This window comes from Cebus imitator, unplaced genomic scaffold (genome assembly GCF_001604975.1).
Source record: "Cebus imitator isolate Cc_AM_T3 unplaced genomic scaffold, Cebus_imitator-1.0 Scaffold11, whole genome shotgun sequence".
NCBI classification, from domain to species: domain Eukaryota; kingdom Metazoa; phylum Chordata; class Mammalia; order Primates; family Cebidae; genus Cebus; species Cebus imitator.
In genome coordinates this window covers 2,863,732-2,884,510 of record NW_016107326.1, presented here as the reverse complement: position 1 = coordinate 2,884,510, position 20,779 = coordinate 2,863,732, and the positions used below count along the sequence as shown (strand labels likewise).

The window sequence follows — 20,779 nt, the reverse complement described above, 5'->3', positions numbered from 1 at the left end:
TTATGGAGTCTCACTCTGTCACCCAGGCTGGAGTGCAATGGCATGATCTCGGGTCACTGCAATCTCCATCTCCTGGGTTTAAGTGATTCCCCTGCCTCAGCCTCCCTCATTCAGCTAATTTTTGTATTTTTAGTAGAGATGGGTTTTCACCATGTTAGCCAGGCTGGTCTCGAACTCCTTACCTCAGGTGATCTGCCAACCTCAGCCTCCCAAAGTGCTATGATTACAGGCGTGAACCACCACACCCGGCTGTCCTTCCTTCCTTTTTTTGAGAGAAGGTCTTGCTCTGTCACTTAAGCTAGAGTACAGTGGCGTGATTTCATCTAGACCTCTCTGGGCTCAAGTGATCCTCCCACCTCAGCCTCCTCAGTAGCTGGGACTACAGGTGTGCATGACCATGCCTGGCTAATTTTTGTTATATATGTATACACACACACACACACACACACACACACACACTCTTTTTTTTTTTTTTTTTTTTTTGGTAGAGATGAGGTTTTGCCATGTTGCCCAGGCTGGTCATTAACTCTTAGGCTCTGATCTTTTCACCTTGATCCCCCAAAGCGCTGGGATTACACACATCAGCCACCATGCTCGGCCAACTATTTAAGATTCTGGGTAAGGATGAGACATGAAGAAATGGATGTCTCATGGAAGAGCATTGAAACAGAAAGGAAAAGATAGTTTATGATCCCGATGTTTTAGAGAACCTGTAAGCATGTCACCACGTTCTACAATCATAGGCTTAAATCAGACATTTTGTTGGTGGTCTTGGTGGGAGATTCAGGGGAATCTGGAGTCAGAGAAGAGAATTAAAGGCAAATTGTGTGTTAGAATTTTCCAGGGTACCAGAAACAGAGATGTTTTGTAACTTACCTCTAGCTGATTTACATGAAGGGATAAGGCAGAACACTGCCCCTCTCAGCCACTATGGATCAAATCTCGTGGGACAGGAGTTTTAGAAGTGCAGTGCACTGCTCTGAAAGTACACTTGCTCAGCTACTTGTGTCTTTTCTTCTGTCCCCAGGCAGCCCTGCCCCTGCTTTCCTCTTCGGCTCATAACTTCTGTTTGCTCATGGATTCTACCGCCTTAGAACTTCTGATTACTGCCTTTTTCTCTTCTCTCTCTTTAAGTTCACCCATCTGTTCTCTAAATCAGAAGACACCAAACTTTTTCTCTAAAAGTCAAGATAGATATTAATAGTAAATATTTGAGTCTTCGCAGGCCCTGTGATCTCTGCTGTCATGACTCAAGGATGTCCTTGTAGTACAAAAGCAGCCTTGGGTGGCCTGAAAATGGATTTGTGAGGCTGTGTTCCAGTACAACTTTATTTACAAACAATGAGATTTGAATTGCATATAGCCTCAACGTGGTACAAAAATATTCTTCTTTTATATTTTTCCAACCATTTAAAATAGTAAAAACTATTCTTAGCTTATGGTCCATATAAGAACAGATGGTGTGGCTGAATATGGCCTGTAGGCTGTACTTTGTCTATCCTTGGTCTAGATTCTTGTCTCATTCACATTTATATTTTACAGTAGAGGATACTTACTGGTTTAACCTGTGATCACCTTTAAGGTCTTGGGCTTTGAAGTGTTTTTAACTAATTTTTTAATTTTTAATATTTATGTGGACACATAAGAGTTGTGTACATATTTATGAGGTACGTGTGAAATTTTTATACAAGTATACGAAGGGTAGTGATCAAATCAGGGTAATTGGAATATCAATCAACTCCCTTATTTATCGTGTTTTGGTGTTGAGAACACTCCAATTCTATTCTTCTAGTTATTATGAAATACACAATAAATTGTTGTTAACTATAGTTGCCCTATTGTGCTACTGAACACTAGATTGCATTCCTTCCATCTAACTGAATTTTCAGACCCATTAACCATCCCCATTTTATCTCCCCTTTCCCACTACCCTTCTCAGCGTCTGGTTACCACTGTTCTACTCTCTACTTCAATGAGATCAATTTTAGATTCCACATATATAAGTGAGAATATGTAACATGTGTCTTTCTGTGCCTGGTTTATTTTACATAACATAAGAACCTCCAGTTTCATCAGTGTTGTTGCAAATGGCAGGATTTCATTCTTTTTATGGCTGAATAGTACTCTATTGTATGTATGTACCCTATTTTCTTTATTTATCCATCCTCTGATAGACACTTGGGTTGATTCCATGTCTTGGCTATTGTGAATAGTTCTGCAGTAAACACGAGAATATAGATATCTCTATGATATACTGATTTCCTGTCTTGGGTATATACCTAGCAGTGGGATTGTTGGATCATAGGGTAATTCTATGTTTAGCTTTTTGAGGAACCTCCATACTGTTCTTCATAGTGGCTGTATTAATTTACATTCCCACCAACAGTGTATGAGGGTTCTCCTTTCTTTGCATCCTCCCCAGCATCTGTTATTATTTGTCTTTTTGATAAAAGCCATTTTAACTCTAATGGGACAGTATCTCACTGTAGCTTTGATTTGCCTTTCTCTGATGCTTAGTAATGTTGAGCTTTTTTTCCCATATACCTGTTGGCCATTTGTGTGTCTTCTTTTGAGAGATATCTATTCAGATCTTTTGCCCATTTTAAAATTGGATTATTTGGGATTTGTTTTCTTATTAAGTTATTTGAGTTCTAGGCTTTCAAGTTTGCTTGGGGTCTGAATTCCAGGTCTAGCTGCATTTACTAGCTGCATAAACTAAAGCAAGTTATTCCAATTTTGGGGGCTTTATTATTTTTTTTTTCCATTGGTAAAATGAAGTTAGCATTACTTCCTAATTCAATAGGTTGGTGCCAGAACCAAACAAGACACTATGGTGTTAAAGTGCTTAGCTCAGAACCTAGCACATAATAAGTAAACAGTAAGTGTTCTCTGTGATGATGATGATGATGAGATACTCTTTGGGCTTTTCCTGGCCTGCCTCTGCCAGGGTGACCCAGGAGAGAAAGGCTTTAGTCTATTTTGTTCATTGTTATAATATATGATATTAGATGCTTCATACATATATGTTGAGTAAAGATACAAATCCTCAGTTCTGTCAACTAGGGTAGGGTATCGAAGACCCATGAAACACAGCATAGTGACCTATATATGAAAAATCTCAGGTTACCACTCCCTCAGAAGGGGTCGGTAGGCTGGAGGATCACTCAAGTCATCGTGTCCTGGGCTGATTTATTGATCATCTGATATAACAAACAAGGAAGAAGAAACACTTCAGAGGGCAGAGACTAGGGAGGCCCAGAAGGGCTAGAGTTGTTGACCTGGAGGTAAAGAAATTGCTTCAGGAAGAGGAGTAGTAACAGAGTAAAAGGAAAAGCTTCTTTAAGGGCTTTAGTTTTAAAATACTTTCATTGTAAAGAAAAACATAGAAATCGCATGCATGGCTTAATAAATTATTAGAAGGCAGACAGCACTCAGGTCAAGAAACTGAACCTTGTCGGCCACACCAAAAGCTCCCTGCATCTGCCCAGTCCCAACAGCAAACCCCTCTCTCCCACCATAAGTACAGTAACTATAACCCTCACTTGGACAGTAATAACTTGCTTGAGGTTTTAAAAAACATAGTTTTATCACCCTGATGTGCATTCTTCAAAATACAGTTGATTCCTACCCATTACAAAAGTGGTGTCTTTTAAGACTCTTTTTAATGTGTAGGTTTCTCCTCCATCCCTTTCATTTTATTCCATTAGGTTGATGAACTTGAGCTGTTTAACCTGAGGAGTTTCCCATAGTCTGCATTTTGCTGATTGATACTCTTCGTTCGGCTCAACATGTTTCTCTGTCTTTTGAATTTCCTGCAAACTGGCAGCTGAATCCAGAGACTGGATCAGACCCAGGTTTGAGCCCTTTGGCAGGACTAAAGGCGGTCTTTATAGGCTCTAGTGTTTCTTCTGGCCTAGTCATCAAGTCACCATTTCAATAATGGTTTTTGGCAAGATTGTAAAGGATGCACAGTATCTGATTGTCTCATTTCTTATGATTTTAGCATCCATTGCCGCTAATTGTCCATAATGTATACTCATTCATTTGTGGCTGCAAAAATAGTGGTGTTCTAATTCTATCATTTCTTTTTCATGTATTAGTTGAAATACTTAGATAAATAGACATGTGGTTTCTTCTACTATTTGGCTCCTATTTGATATAGTTATTTTCCTTTATTTACTAGTTTTGAAGATAATCTTGTTCCTATCTTCTGAAATGGACAAAAAATAGCATAGTAAACTGTGGATTTAAACACATTTTGTAGCATTAAATACATTATAATGATGAACAGCATTGGAGTTCAATTTGTCCAGTCTTTAGACAGTGGGGACTTCTTCACTCACTCTGAGTCCTCATGGCATGACCCACATGGTGATTGATAGTTTATTTGCTATTTCCTATTATAAAATGTTCTTTACTTATCTATACATTTCTTGCCTCAGAACTGGAATCAGCTATTTCTCCAATAAGCCTTATCCTTTTTTTCTTTTCTTTCTTTCTCTCTCTCTCTTTTTTTTTTTTTTTTTTTTTTTTGAGACAAGATCTCGCTCTGTCTCTCTGGTTGGAGTGCAGTGGCATGATTTTGGCTCACTGTCATCTTGACCTCCCTAGCTCAGGCAATCCTCCCACCTCAGCCTCCCAAGTAGCTGGGACTTACAGGCGTGCACCACCACTCCTGGATAATTTTTTAATTTTTTATAGAAACAGGGTCTCGCTATGTTGCTAGGGCTGGTCTCAAACTGGGCTTGAGCGATCCTCCCGCCTGGGCCTCCCAAAGTGCTGGGATTCCAGGCATGAGCCACCACACCTGGACCCTAGTTTCTTCCAGTGACAAAAGATTTTCAAGGCCACAAACTGTGTGCTAAGTGATGTTCATTGGTGCTAGGTTGGTCATTGTCTGCAGTTCTTCTTAGTGCCCTGGCTACAAAGAATATACATACATTTAACCAGTAGATATTTAAGAATTTATATTTTTATTTTTACTCAAAGTTGAGATGACGAAGCTTCAACTTAATTTCTCTACTACATCAGTATCTACCCCTTTTCTTGCAAAGCTGTCATGCAATTACATTCTATCTTTCTTTTTATATACCAAGAATTTCAGTTCTTCAGGACACAGGAAATGATTGAATGAGAAAATCCTCAAAGTACTCATTTGTTTTATCTCATATCACACACAACAGTCTCGAAACAACAATACAAATATTACCACCGATGAGATTCCTAAACTTTCTAAAAGGTTTCTTTTTTCATAGATTTGCTCCCTTGTCTCACTGTTTTTAAAAGTCGTGTTATAACTACCTATAACCATTATATACCACTTTCTCTGCCTTTTAACACCGATTTAACTTTACTTTTGTGGGTGAATATATATTTAATGCTCACCACCAACCCTTAAGCAAATGTCTCTCTAGATATTTTGGTTGTTTGAAGCTCATTCTCTGTGGTAGATTGTTCGGGAAAGGCTCATGGAACAATCTGTCCCGAGCTTTTGCATGTTGATCACAGTTGAACTGTACCCTTATACTTGAAAGTCAGCTTTGCTAGGTATCAAATCCTTGGCTCACACTTTCTTTCTTGGAGTATTAAAAATATATTACTCTGTCCAACAGTGCTTAAAGGTACATGAAAAAAATATATGCATGTATATGTGTATTTACATATATATATATGTTTTCTTCTGGCCCAAAGCATTCCTGCTGAAGATCTGAAGATAATCAAATTTTCTTTTCCTTATAAGTAACAAGGTTTGTTTTCTTCAAGATGCCCGAAGGATTAAACAAATATGTTTAGAGTCCCATAATTTTACTGGACTATGTCTTGATATTGGTCTTTCTGGATTCACAGGAATACAGTATGTACTTTTAATAAGGACTTTAAAATTATTATTTCAGGGAAGTTTAAGTTACTGTTTTTAGTGTTTATTCTGCTTTCTTTTGTTGATTTTCTTATTCAGAAATTTGTATTAGCCATTAAAAAATTTCCTTTTCTATCCTTCAAAATTGATCACTTGCTTTCATAATTTTTAAAATTTTATGCACATATAATAGTTATACCTATTTATAGGGTACATGTGAAATTTTTATACAAGCATACACCATTTCATGACCAAATCAGGGTAACTGGGATATTCTCACCTCAAGAATTTATTTATTTTTTTGTTTGTCTTAGGAACTTTTCAATTCCACTCTTCTAGTTATTTTGAAATATACAATAAATTGTTTACTATAGTTATCCTATTGTGCTACTGGCCACCAGATAATATTCCTTTTATCTAACTGTACTTTTACATCCATCAACCAGTCCCTCTTTGCCTTTCCCTCTCCACCACCCTTCCCAGCCTCTGGTAACCATCACTCTACTTTCTACCTCCATGAGGTCATTTTTTTTTTTTTTTTTTTTTTTTTTTTTGAGACAGAGTCTCTCTCTGTCACCACTCACCAAACGCGATCTTGGCTCACTGCAACCTCCGCCTCCCAGGTTCAAGCAATTCTGCCTCAGCCTCCCGGATAGCTGGGACTACAGGCATGTACCACCATGCCCAGCTAAATTTATTTTTATTTTTTTAGTAGAGACAGGATTTCACCATATTGGCCAGGATGGTCTCAATCTCTTGACCTCGTGATTCACCCACCTCAGCCTCCCAAAGTGCTAGGATTATAGGCATGAGCCACTGTGCCCGGCCCATGAGGTCAAATTTTTAAGCTTTCATGTGTGAATAAGAACATGTAATATTCATCTTTCTGTGCCTGATTTATTTCACTTAACAAACTGTCCTCAAGTTCTATCTATGTTGCTGCAAATGACAGAATTTCATTCTTTTTTATGGCTAGATAATATTCCGTTGTGTATGTGTGTTATATTCCAATATGTACCGCATTTTCTTTATCCATTTATCTGTTGGTGGGTACGTAGTTTGATTCTGTATCTTGGCTATTGTGGCTTGTACTGCTTTAAACATGGGCGTGCAGTTACCTCTTCGATTCACTGATTTCCTTTCTTTTGGATATATGCCCAGCAGTGGGATTGCCAGATTCTACGGTGGTTCTGGTTTTGTGAGGAATCTCCATACCGTTTTCCATGTGTCTGTGCAAATTCACATCCCCATCAACAGCATAGTAGGGTTCATCCTTCTCCACATCCTTGAAAGCATCTGCCTGTCTTTGGATCACTTTCTTTTGAATTCCTTTTGTATATTTCTTTATTTATTTTAGATGTTTAAAAATTTCCTCTTTTTTTTCTCTTAACCTATTTCTTGTTAAGACATTATCTATTGTGTTTATAAGCTCTAGTGTTCCTCCTGGTCTAGTCTTCATTGCTAAAATGATTTTGAAATAGTGGGTTTCGGCCAGGCACTGTGGCTCATGCCTGTAATCCTAGCACTCTAGGAGGCCGAGGCGGGTGGATCACAAGGTCAGAAGATACAGGCCATTCTGGCTAACATGGTGAAAGCTTGCCTCTGCTAAAAATACAAAAATTAGCCGGGCATGGTGGCACACGCCTGTAGTCCCAGCTACTCAGGAGGCAGAGGCAGGAGAATCACTTGAACCTGGGAGGCAGAGGTTGCAGTGAGCTGAAATCACACCACTACACTCCAGCCTGGGTAACAGAGCGAGATTCCATCTTAAAAAAAAAAAAATAGTGGGTTTCTGTTTTGATCTTTTATGAGGACACATCTTTCTAGTGTGCTTTCATTGTCTGTTGGGGTATTATTCCACTACTTGTTCTCTTCTTTCTTTATCTTAACATTGTATGAGATTTGACCTCAACACTTTTCTGTTCATTTCTATGTGAAATTAGTTTTCTTGAACTTTAAGAATGAGGCTGGCTTCGGGGTAGGTGTTCTAACTTCACAGAGCTCCCTTTTCTGTTGTTCCTCTGTAGTGTTCATGAGTATGGTGGCTTGCTCTCTGAGACTTCTTGGCTCTCTTCAAACCCTCTTACTGTCGGTCTGGACCTTCCCTTGACTTCATCTTTTTTATCCCTGTCCTGCTCAGTGTTGACTCCACTGCCCACTATTTCTGCTCTGTGTGGGGCCCAGGGATGCACTGTGATTTCTGTGGGTCCTAGGCCTCTGCAGGTTCCTTCCTCTATTAATGTTAAAAATTATATTTTACAACTGCATTGAATATAAAGGCAAAGCTATTATATATTAAAACATGTTCTTTCACTTAAAAGTGGATTTTTTTCCCTTTTGATTTTAAAAGAAATGGAAATATTTCATGGTTTCCTAAAAGTCTTTTGGGCCCCTGATGTTGTGTCTACAGTGCTCAATGGAGGACTCAGCCCTGGAAGTGACCCTGTCGTGGAAGCATGCCTTGGTGGGTGGTTTTTGAACATTCTAGTGACTAGAACGTTTCAGCCCCTTCTCAGCCTTTGTGGGCCCCTTGCACTCCCCGATACTGGATTGGCAAAACACCCCCCCATTTTAGCTGTTCTTCTCAAATTCATCATGCTTTCTTGCAAGTGGAAGTTGGCATGTTGGCTCTAAGGGGGCTCGTGTTCTCTGGCTCCTGAGAGGCCACCTGTCCCTGCACTCTGCCTGAAATACCGTGCTAAGTTTTGTATTTTTTGTAGGGATGGGGCTTTACCATGTTGGCCAGGCTGGTTTCAAACTCCTGACCTCCAGTGATCCACCTGCCTTGGCCTCCCAAAGTGCCCGGCCTTGTTTTTTATTTTTGATGTTCTTATGCCTCCTCAAAAATGCAGTAATCTATTTAACTCTACCAACTTCCAGGTCACGTGATAGAAGCACAGCTATAAACCTGGAATGACGCATTTTGTTCAAGAACAAAATAGTGTCTGAGCATGTTATTTTCAGGCACACATGTATGCTGGTTATTTACCTATTGTCTCTCAACTTCAAGCCCACCCTTCTCTATTTTGCTTGGTGATGCCAGGGGTAGGAGTCTGCAAACCTCGCCTCTCACAATCCCATGCGGTTGGCTTCCTGTAAGTTTCTGCAAATGGTAGACAATTAGAAGGCAGGGAGACAGGAAAAAAGACCTTCTATTTCTAGATCCTGTTAGCAGCCATCCATCATGAGAAGAGAGCTAAGGCTCCCCCTCAAGCTTCACCAACATTCTCAGCACCAGCTAAGAGGTGCTCCTCAGAGGCACCATCACCAGCCATCCTGCTCTTTCCCGGCCAAACCATCAAGGTGCTGGTTTATCTCAAAGCTTTGAGCACTAGGTATGCAGGTCTCCTCCTTTGAGCTCCTAGATCTCAAAACCTCACCTCTTTCCTTTAGTTCTCCAGGCCTCAGGTTGCAAGGTATTTTCTGCAGTTTCCACCACCTGGCTACCTCAGCCTTAGGGGCTGCCTTTGCTTCCGGTGATCACTGATATTTAGGTCACCTCAGAATCCCCTTTGCCCTTTCACCCTTGCAATTCATTCCTGGTAGTAAATTTCTTCAGTTTAAATCCCTAGTATACTTTTTGTTTACTGGATTGTTTACTTGAATTTGTTTTTCAAGCCCTAGTCATCTTTTGGCTGCCCTTCTCAAATTGGCCTGCCATGCTTTGCAGCGAGAACACATCGGCATGTTGGCTTTCAGGGTGGACTCATGTTTTTCCTTTTATTGAGTGGGAATTACGTTTTCTACTTTTCTCCATTCTGAAACTCGGTCAACTGATATGTGTTTAATGAGGGCTTTTATATCCTTGTATTCAAATACTCAATGTGTTACTGCAAGGGGAAACAATAATTTTATAACTCAATATTGTTAAAGCATCGAATGTATACAAACTACTGTGCCAAGAATATTAGATTTAGGATAACAGTACCATTTTAGAAGTAGGACAAAGGGATTAGAAGATCAAACCTAAGAAGAAAGATTAAATAAATGGTTATTATTTCTCTAGAAAAGACGGGATGTCTAACACTAGAATTACAAATAATTTTATGGGAGGTAATAAATAGCAATTCTACAATCCATCTTGGGATAGCACATGATTGCATTTCTAGGGCTAAATGTGGCATAGAGGCTGAATAACAATGGCTTTCTTTCAATGAAGGTTGTTAGGAAAATAAGTTACTGAGATATAATGGAAAATCTCGTTCTCTGAACATACACACACATTTCACATATATATATGTGAAATATATATATATATAAATATATATATATATAAATATATATATATATATATATATATATATATATATATATATGGTTCTTGTCTGTCTGGAGTGAGTTACTGGAGTCCTGCTGAGGACATGGTCCAACCTGTTAACCTATGTGTGGCTTTCTCAGGTTTTAGGACTGTACTTCCAAGAATTTATGATCTCCTTGGCTTTATTCACTCATGGTTCTTGTTTTGTGGATGAAAAGCATACCCAGGGATCTTTATTCAGTTGGAGGGGCTGCTAATTGATTTTAAAAAACCCATTCTGTTCCTGGTCACTAATTGACTGATGGAACAGCTGCTGGTCTGACAAAAACCAGGCTGAAAAGCAGTTCCCACTATGGGGCGGTCTGTTGCCAAACATTATTGTTTTTGCTTATCATTGTAAAAGCACACCCTTACGTATTCCCAGAGATTGGGTTGTGTTTTACCTAAAACTACTTCTTTGCTGCCTTTAAAATAATGTCACCTTGAGAAAAGGTGAATTAACCTTTGCATATTATATACAGAATTTGAAGTCTGAGCAGTTTTCAAGAATTCAAAAGCATGAGCCGGATTATCCAATAAATAATTTCAAATACTGAACATTTTAAAGTTTAAGAATATTTCACTTGGCTAATAATGAAAATAATTATTTTATTTTTTGTTGTAGTCTAGGAATCAGATAGACTGAGTCAACGTTGGCTTTATGGATATGATAGTGTATTGAAAGTATTAAACTTTGCTACAAATCAACAAACTATGTCTTTTCCTCAAAGATACTTATAGCTAATACTACATATTTATATTTGGTAGCTTTGGCTAAAATCTCCTAATAATTAGTGATGTGACACTAATAAGGAAACAGTGATTTATGAAAATAGAATCTCATATGTAATTAATATCAAATTGAAAGATATAATTAAGAATTAGGCTAATATTATGTTTATTTTCAACATGATGGAATGCAGTATACCCAGGACCTGGTATCCTGAAGTAACCCAGTGATCAGGTACATTTCTTAGAAGCCGAAGGGGTTAGGAATAGAAAAATATTGTCTTCTGTTACATGAGAGAGAAGTCCAATAGTTTTTTTAAAAAAAATCAATAAATCCCCACTAGGTATTAGCCTCTTGTTAATTATTGTGACTAGCAGGGAGTGCAAGTCAATGTTAGTGCCTTAATTGATTTTTGGTTGATTTTTAGTTTTGAGTTCCTGTGGTTGTAGCTGTAAAGATTTAGGTTGGGGCATACTCATTCTGATTTAAGAAATTCTCTTTCTCTTACTTTTTCTCTGCTACCTAGGTAAGCTGTGACTGGACCAGGAGTCAGGAGACCTGATTTTTGGCACAACTCATAACTCCATAGCTATGTGATATGACCTTAACAAAATGACAGAAAATCTGTGTGCCAAGACTACCTGTTTGTAAATGGTTGTATTCATCTGTTCAGGCTGCTGTAACAAAGTAGTATAGTCTGGGTGGATTACGCCCAACAAAAGTTTATTTCTTACAGTTCTGGGGGCTGGAAAGCCCAAGGTTGAGGTGCCAATTGATTCAGGGTCTCGTGAAGGCCCACTTCCCGGTTCATAGACCACTGTCTTCTGGCCATAAGAAATTGTAGAAGGGTTGAGGGACTAATTATAAGTGTACTAATCCCATTCTCATGAATTAATCACCTTTCAAAGACCCCATTTTCTAACATGACCTTGGTGGTTAAGATTTCAACATACAAATGAATTTTGGAGAGACGTAAACATTCAGTCCTTTGCTTTGGTTCTCTCACTCTCATTTTTTTTAAAAATCAAAGATTGTGCTTAATTTATTTTAAAGCAGTGGAAACTTGGTATTCAATACATTTGTACAGAGAAGCCCAATATATTATGAAATGCATTTTCTCTGTTGAAGGACGGGGAGAAGGCTGAGTGCCTTTGACACTGCCTATACCACTTTAGCTGCCTTCCTGCCTCTTGGTAGCCCTGGGAGAACTTCAAGGAACCCCTGGGTGACATGGAATACCCTTTGAAGACCACAGGATCAGATGACCTACATGCTCCCTTCCAGCTATATGGTATAGTTTTAACCCAAATTTCCTTTATGATCCAGAAAACCCTATGCTTATTTTCATACCTATAATGAAAATCGTTTGTAAATATAAGGTTTAAATCATTCAGTACCTATCTATTATAGAAACATTCACTATATGTTTTGCTTGGATTCACTGGAGAGAAATTATTTTTAGAAATGTATGTATATATTATGTATACATATAAATCTTTAGGTATATGTCATTACTAGGAGGTGATAAGAAGGTGATGATAAGATCACATGAAACAGTTTGGAATTTGACAATGCAATTCAATTTGGTTCCATTCAGTGAGCATTTATGGAACGCCTACTGTGTAGAAGCTACTGTGCAAAGCTGGATCTAAGGCTCCCAAGGATTACAAAGATGAATGACAGACTCTGCCCTCAAGTTCTTTTTGATGGCCTCCTTGTCAGAGATTTTAACTTTTTAATAGATTCTAAGTGTAAGAAGTATAAGGTGCCTAGGGAAAAAATGGTTTGAAGCACATAGGATAAATAAATGAATGAACAAATGCCATTGAATAGGTCAAACATCTTATGGCCATGTATGGGCAATGCATGCCAAGGGTCAAGTAAAAGTGTCCCCAAATGGAGAGCTATTCTGTCCTTCTTGTTTATTTATGTCGATTCGTCTATACTAATGGATTTAGCATGAAAGGAAGCAAGGTGGGGTGGGGAGGTGAGAGTCACTGCCTCTCAGACTTCCATCCTTCATTAATATTAATGCTGTCTTCAACCCATGCAAGTTGGCATAACATAGCCTAAAAGCTTAATACAAGAAAAATAGTTCTGATGCTCCCCAATTCATTAACATCAAGCACCAAACGGTCTCCTGGTATACCACGTGCCTTCATTTTTGTCCAATGAAGAGGAATTTTCCTTCAGTACAAGTTGGACACAGTAAGGATTTTGTGTGTTCTCCCAAAAGCTTATTTTAATTGTTAAACAATTTTCCATCTATCGGCCCACATTAACCCTGAACGAAAACAGACTTAGCATGTAGGAATTAATTTAGTTTGTAAATCAGCATAAAATGAGCCCTTCTTTTAATTAGTAAATGTTTACTTGCATCCTTTGAATTCAATCCTGGGAGTCATTTTCCTGTAGCCCAGGAGTTCTGGTGAGCCCACAGACAGGGAGAGAAACTCAGAATGTGTTTGTGTGATCAGCTCAGGGGGTGTGTGCCCAGATCTGTGTCTGGTGAGCAATTCTGTTCTGAATTTGTGAAACACAAAGATCAAAAAGTGTCATTATATAGCTTCCTTGGGCCAAACACACTTTGGTAAGAGCTCAAAATATTCACATACAATGTTAGAATAATCTCAGAGATTAAAAAAATCAAGGCCCAGAGAGGTAATAAGACTTGTTCAAAAAATAGTCAGTGAGCAATTGGCAAAGTTGGTACCTTCCAAGGCCTCCTGCCTGTCCGTGTAGTATTCTTTATATTCAAAAGATGTCTTGTACATTCTCCAGAGTCACAATCTGTGATTTAGAGACCCATTTTGTTTCTAAGTATGCTCAAACCAAAAAGAAAACAAAAGACTAATCAGGTTTTTGCAACTAGAACCTAATTCCACCGCAGCCTCCCACTTCATCTGGCCTTTCACCTGCCCTTCAATCTTTCTTACTCAAAAGCAAACTAAAATATAGTTGATGCCAGAAATAAAGCAAAAAATCAAGAAAAAAAAAGCCCTTCCTACAAAAAGCCCATAAAATGAATTTTAAAGAAAAACAAATATATTTCAGCTCTCTCTCCATTTCTCTTCCTCTAACATAGCTTCCTCTCCCATTTTCTCATCTAACGTTAAAGGGTCTGCACAGGAGGGCAGATACACACACGTGGCAACAGGAGACCCAGAAGGTGGAAACTGTTTCCTTTCCTTTTTTTCCTTTTTAATATGAAGAGCTTTTTAGAATTGGCAGATGTTAGTACTTGGGTAATGGTGTCTTAGTTGTATTCCTGCAGTGTGTAGAGGTTTTGAGGGTGGCTTGTTAATTTATGCAGTGTGTGGGAGCCTGTGTCTGGGTAAAAGACAGACTGTGACTAGCAAGTGGCTTCTTCTGGAGACCTGAGCCAGGGTCAGACTGGTAGCTGGGAGGTAAAAGACATTATGCCCACTTACCAATTCTTGCTGAAACTCCTATTTTAATAATTTAATATTTACATCAAAATAGTTCCCCCCAAATCAACAAAATCCGTCAAATGCCCTAACTTTTAGTGCCAGCGCTTTTCAAGGGAAGAGCAACTATTTACAGGCTTCTTGTGCTGTCAGAATTTATAAGCTATTATTTAAATTGCAATTTACGATAATTCCTCAAAGTTAAAAGGAAAGTTTCCTAAATATGAGAGTTTAGAAAGAGCTGGTAGATGATTTTCAAGATTCATGTTTCTCTCTTCTTTTAGAGGACAAAAGAAAGCAAAGCATAAAAAGAGAAATGGTTTTTAATACTGAGTAGAAAAATGCAATATATACGTGCAAAATATATGCTCCATTTGAATTCGTATTTACATGTTTTGTAAGCTCAAATAATATATGTTTTTCATTATTTTAGTAAAATTAAAGAATGGGCATTCAGCTATCTTTAAATTTTCATATTGCTTATGCTAGTTTCGGCATGCCAGATCACTTTGGTATAATAAATTTCTACACGAGTATTGCACAGATACTAAGACACTGTAATATTTTTCTTTTAAATGTGAATTGAAGAAAAAATATTAATAGATAGGCACATTTTTATGCTAGCCATTATTAGAATTTGCTAATGAGAAATCTGACATGCTATTTCCTATTGCTTTAATATGTTATATATTATAAAATGTTTTCCCACATTATAGGCGTTAATTGCATCATGTTAAAAAAAAATCCTGTGCAATTTCTTGTGATTTATGGCCTGCCATTGGTGACTAGGTGTGGGAGAACTTTGGCTTTTGTGGACTTGTTCAAGGAAAGGATGTGTGAAAAGTTGAGGAAGCCCAATTAGAGAAAGGCACTGAGAAAATTTTTAAAAAATCTATCCTGCTGAGAGGCAGGCATTTTTTCTGGATGACAAATGTCTGGAGTTCTCAGTTTTACAAAAAAAGAGTGCTCACCCCTGGCCTCTTATCCTTTTGTCATGTAGGTAACCTAAGCTGTGGAAAAAGAGACCATCTGGAAAGAATGCTGCGGTTTCACAGAGCCAACATTATTCTCTACCTCCCCTTCCTCTTCCTCTTTCTTTATGGATGGCAAACAGTGTTCAGATGACAGATTTTGGAAAATTGTCTTAGGAGATACATTCTCAAGCAGCTCCAGTGTGTTGGTATTTGGGATGTTTCTGTGCATTTTGTTATACGGTTCAGAAGGGTGATAGGCTTTTTGTGAACTCCTGAGCTTCAAGAAGGCTATTATCTTCCACTCAGTTTTAATTGAGGAGTTTATGGGATCTTGCTACCTTGTGAGGTAAGTTAGACATAAATGCCTTGTGATTTATACGTGAAAGATTTTTCATTGTGTATCGACATAAATCTTATTAATCCCTACGTTTCTAAGATGTCATGGTCAACTGAAGAAATTCTTCACCAGTTTTCCTTGTAAATACAAAATTAAGTGCAGTCTTCATTTTTAAATGATAGCTGGTAGTAGCTCTATCATGATAACGACTTATCTGCATTATCACCTTAAATAGCCCTTTTAATTGTTTTAGGCCAACAAATAAGGTTTAGTAAAGAGAAACATACAAATTGTGCAGTTTATATTCTAAAAGAGATGCAATATTTTAGCCAGTTAGTAGGAGAGAAAAACCAACTTGAGAAATAAATCTGTAAGTGAATGCTACTGGTTTTAAAAGGCATCTTCTTGACAAAAATCAAATGAACATTATCTGTAAAAATCTAATCTGAAGGCAAAACAGATTCGTTAGTGTGATTATTAAAATAATTGCCACCTTCTGGTATAAAGTGATGTCAACAGTGAACAATCAAGTAATGCCCTTTGCTTTGGTACAGTCAAGCACTCAAAGCTACCGTGAAATAGGATTGGACGGGACCTTTCATTTCATATGAGAATTAATTCTCTAAATGCAGTGGAGAGGAGGCAGCTTATTTTTTCCCCCCAGCAAGCAGTTAGAAACCAGTCTGTGGGAGGTCATATTTTTTCTTACTCATTTCTTAGTGTGTGCATGTATGTTACCAAGTATCATGGCAAATAGTTTATTTTTTTCAATATATTTCCATCAGAAATGAAAAAAAATGGCAGGATTTTTCCAAAGGTTTTATGGCTTTAAAAAAGTCACACTTTGACATCTAAATTGTTTTCTAAGGCTTGAATTAAAGGTCACATTTTTTCAACTGCAGCAAAAGCTTCACAGCTGCTTTGGGGTTCTCTGTAAGAGAGCACAGCTCCGTTCTGGATTTACTACAAATCTCTGCAGGAAGAGTCCATACACGTATAATTTGTGGCAAACCTAGTTATGGAGACTTACTCTTCTCAAAAAACGTTGAGTTAGTAGCCATAAAGAGACGAGTGCCAGGTATATGCAGTTACTGAACACCCCGCCTTGTGTATTAAAAAGCATTTTGAAGGAAACAATTCTACAGCTTAAGACCTCGGGTTTAAGAACTTGCTGACCTTAAGTGCATTCAAAATAAAGAAATAAATATTAAGTATGTGATTTTACATGTAAATTTCTGTCTTTCACATCTCATAACATTATCTTTTGTGTCAAATTTGTTAACAATGCCTTTAATGTCTAAATTGTGGCACATTTACCACTTCTTGAACTTCTACAGTTGAAAAAGCAAATACAAGACTGAAAAAAAAATTATGTGATCAATAACACATTTCTTTTCCATCAGATTATTTTTTCCATGTACAAAGTTCCTGTTTGATTTTTCAATTATTCAAAATGTCAGAATGATAGATATAAGAGTAACCAACTAACCAGGGAAATCTCTGCCTAATAATGTTCAATATAAAAATTCAGAATGATGCTTTATGATGGATTAAACTTTCCCCTGTTCTGCCTCATTAGGGTTCTCCCAATTTGACCCAATCCAAAGCTATTACTTAATATATATCTAACAGTAAAATTGCATAAATGTTCACTAGGACAATAGAAGCTAAATGAGCAGTTTCAGATAATTTAATTAAGTTGTAGGTCTTCTAATATAATTCCTTAAGTATGTGAACTTTTAACTTGTGTTAACTCAATTTCCTTATGCTTTCATTTAGCATTTGTTGGGGACATTACAGTGATTAGCCAAAGTCCTTCCAGCTACTAATGTTCTCCATAAATTTTGATTTAAATTGACTGTCACTTTCTCACTATAATAAAGTAGATATTTGACATCTCAAAAAAAGGGAACCAGTCTAGCATATTATGTTGTCAAGGGGCAGCACGTTTTTCTCTGTCGCACAGAATCCACATAAAATACCCCTTAATAAAGGCAGTTCAGAGTAGGCAGAATGAAGTGGATTGCATACTACATATTCATAGACGCATCTACTCGTTAGCATTTCTTGACAAACTAGGCTCCTAGTTGCCTTTGGTATTGAAAACACACATGGCATCATGTTCCCGTCTAATTGTTTTGTATTTGGTAGTTATCAACGTCAGCATTTAGCAGCTCTGTATTACAATAGGAAGGTAGCAGCTGTTCTGCTTCAGCTGAGGTCAAAAGCAAGACTTGGCTAAGTGGGCTAAGCTCAGACACATCTCCTATGCTTTCTCAGTTCAGATAACTAAAGGGACAATCATATAATTAGGCTTTGAAATTTGTCAATTAATATATGTGTTTTTCAGTATTGTATGTGTGTTGATAATTGTGAACGTTGGGTGGTGAGTACATGGATGTTCATTATTGCTATGGTCTGAATGTTTGTGTCCCTGATAATTCATATGTTGGAATTCTGACTCCCAAGATGATGGTATGAGGAGGTGGGGCCTTTGGCGGGGCTGATTAGGTCATGAGGATGGAGTCATGAATGGAACTGGTACCCTTATAAAAGAGATCCTATAGAGCTGCCTTGCCCTTTCTGATATGTGAGGACATGAAGAGAAGGTGCCACCTACGAACAAGAAAGCAGGCCCTCACCAGAAGCTGAATCTACTGGCACCTTGATCTGGGACTTCTCAACCTCCATAACTATAAGAGATGAATTTCTGCTGTTTATAAGTTACCCAGTTTGTAGTATTTTGTTGTAGCTGCCTGAATGAACTAAGACAATTACAATCTTCCCTCTACTTTTATACACATTTAAACGACCCTAAACAAGTAAAATTATGTCCCCACAAATATATATCTACCCCAAACTCTCTTTAGTTCCAATAAAAGGGCTCAGTCAATAGGGTTTTGTTATCGCCAATTACCATCCTTGAAGTTGTCTAGTCGCTCCATATATGAAAGCCTCAGTTCTTGCCCAGAGTAACCTAAAAGACACTGCAATGATAACATTGTTTTTCTAGGTTCATTGCTAGAGTTTCTGCGTTGGATGTATTAAGAATCTATGGGGAGCTAAGTCACTGAGAAGTATCAGGTATGCTGTGGGATAACTGCATGCAAGGGGCAGGAAGTGTCAGCCCCTCTGGCTAATGGTTTTCTCTAACAGTTTCCCATAAAACCACTGCTTCTGCAATGTATTTGGCATTGGCCTTCACTAGAGGTGGCCTTCTTTACAGTTAAAGCACTTGGTGCCCACAAAATATCACACTCCACTCTAGAAGCTTCTTGGCACCTATTCAAGAAAAGTATTACTTAAGTAATCATAAGATTAACTAATATTTATTGGGAGCTTACTGTATGTTAAGCAATTGGTAAGCATTTTTTTTCATGTGTTCTTACAACCTTAGAATTAGCAACCAGTATGATTCTTGTTTTACAAATGGGACAGCTGAGGCACAGTGAAGTCTCCTAGGTTACCAAAACTGGCAAAGCAAGGCAGCCCAACTTAGTTTTCTTTTTTTTTTTTTGAAATAGGGTGTTGCTCTGTCACTCAGGCTGGAGTGCAGTGGTGTCATCACGGCTCACTGCAGCCTTGACATCCTGGGCTAAAGCAATCCTCCTGCTTCAGCCTCCTGAGTAGCTGAGACCACAGGCACATTCTACTATGTCCAGCTGATTTTTTTTACTTTTTATAAAGACAGGGTCTCCCTATGTTCCCTAGACTTGTCTTGAACTCCTGGGTTCAAGTGATCCTCCTGCCTCCACCTCCCACAGTGCTAGGATTACAGGTGTGAGCCACCATGTCTGGCCTGCCCAACTTTGAATCGAATGTTCTGTCATTACATGAGAGCGTTCAGGTTATATCCCTGTTTCATTGGTTGGATGATAATATAATGAGGCTTCCATGCATGTTATGAATGTTGGAGAGTACATTTAAAAGTACATATATTTTTATGACACAGTAGTATCTGTTATTGAAAAATTTAGACAATATTGATAATCTAAACATAGAAAATAAAAAATTATTACTAGTTTCACAACCTAGAGATCACGACTTTTAAGATTTCACTTTACATTCAAGTCCTTTCTATGCCTGTTTTAAAAATAGAAATTTTATTCTATTTATTTATTTATAAGATAGGGTCTCACTCTGTTGCCCAGGCTGGAGTGCAGTGGTGCCATCTCGGCTCACTGAAACCTCCGCCTCCCAGGTTCAAGCAATTCTCCTCTTCTGCCTTGGCCTCCCAATAAAAATAGAAATTTAATTATACTGAGAACATTCTTTTATAATCTAATATCTGATTTAATAATTTATTATGAACATTTTCCAATGTCTTGATATATAGTTCTATAACATATTTTTAATGGCTGTGTAATGGAATATTTTTATTTAGAAAGAAGTCAAGGTACAACATTTTACAGCTCCAAGTCCCAACCTGAATTTCACATCTGGCCTCAGGTGGAACTATTGCCACATCCTTATTTGCAGAGAGTGTTGATACGTGGGTTAGGCAGAGGTGACTGGTGAACAGCGTATTGCAGGAACAGATGCACATGCAGAACTCACTATTCAAGCTCCTTTTCCTTCTTCAGTGTCTCTGCATGGTTAAGATGAGTGGGTTATTTCACATATAATACTTCCGTAAATGGGTACTCCTAGACAAAGGGGTTACAGTAATTGGCTAACAGTGCAGCTGCATCACTGTGGGAGGAAGGGGCAAAGGATTCTTGACGTGTAGTAGAGAGCCTTGGTCACTTAGTTTCTTTCGCTTTCCGCGCTGACTCAGCCTGAGGGTAAAGGGTGAATTGACATCGTTACTGAGGCCTCCCTGGTCAAATGCAATCAGATTGACTGAAAGCTCTCAGAACGAGACGAAACTCCCCGACCTGGGCAGCACGTGCTGGCCAGAGAAGACCGATGAGGAGTCAACTCTTCACTACTGCTGGACAACAATTTCAACATCTCATTTAAAACTGCAGTGAGTTAAGTTGGTTTCTGAATTATGTATTACACTCAGCTTCCAGATATAGTCCGGGTTGCGTATTTCAGCTGAACGTCTCTCTGAAACATCAATGACCACAAACCGCAGCTCTTGCTCTCTTGTTTGCTGGTCTGGTTGTCACTTCCTATAATTCTTTACTCTTGACTCTGGTATTCTAACACCT

The 20,779-nt window shown here is 38.1% G+C and overlaps 1 protein-coding gene across 1 annotated transcript in view; it reads left to right on the top strand.

Moving 5' to 3' along the window:
* LOC108318279 (translation initiation factor IF-2-like) overlaps window positions 1–18,711 on the top strand; it is an 84,036-nt gene extending 65,325 nt beyond the window's left edge. Inside the window, exon 4 of the mRNA XM_037745943.1 lies at window positions 18,637–18,711. The gene's annotated coding sequence lies outside the window, so the exon portion shown is untranslated. The remainder of the gene's footprint in view (window positions 1–18,636) is intronic.
* The last annotated feature ends 2,068 nt before the right edge of the window (window positions 18,712–20,779 follow it).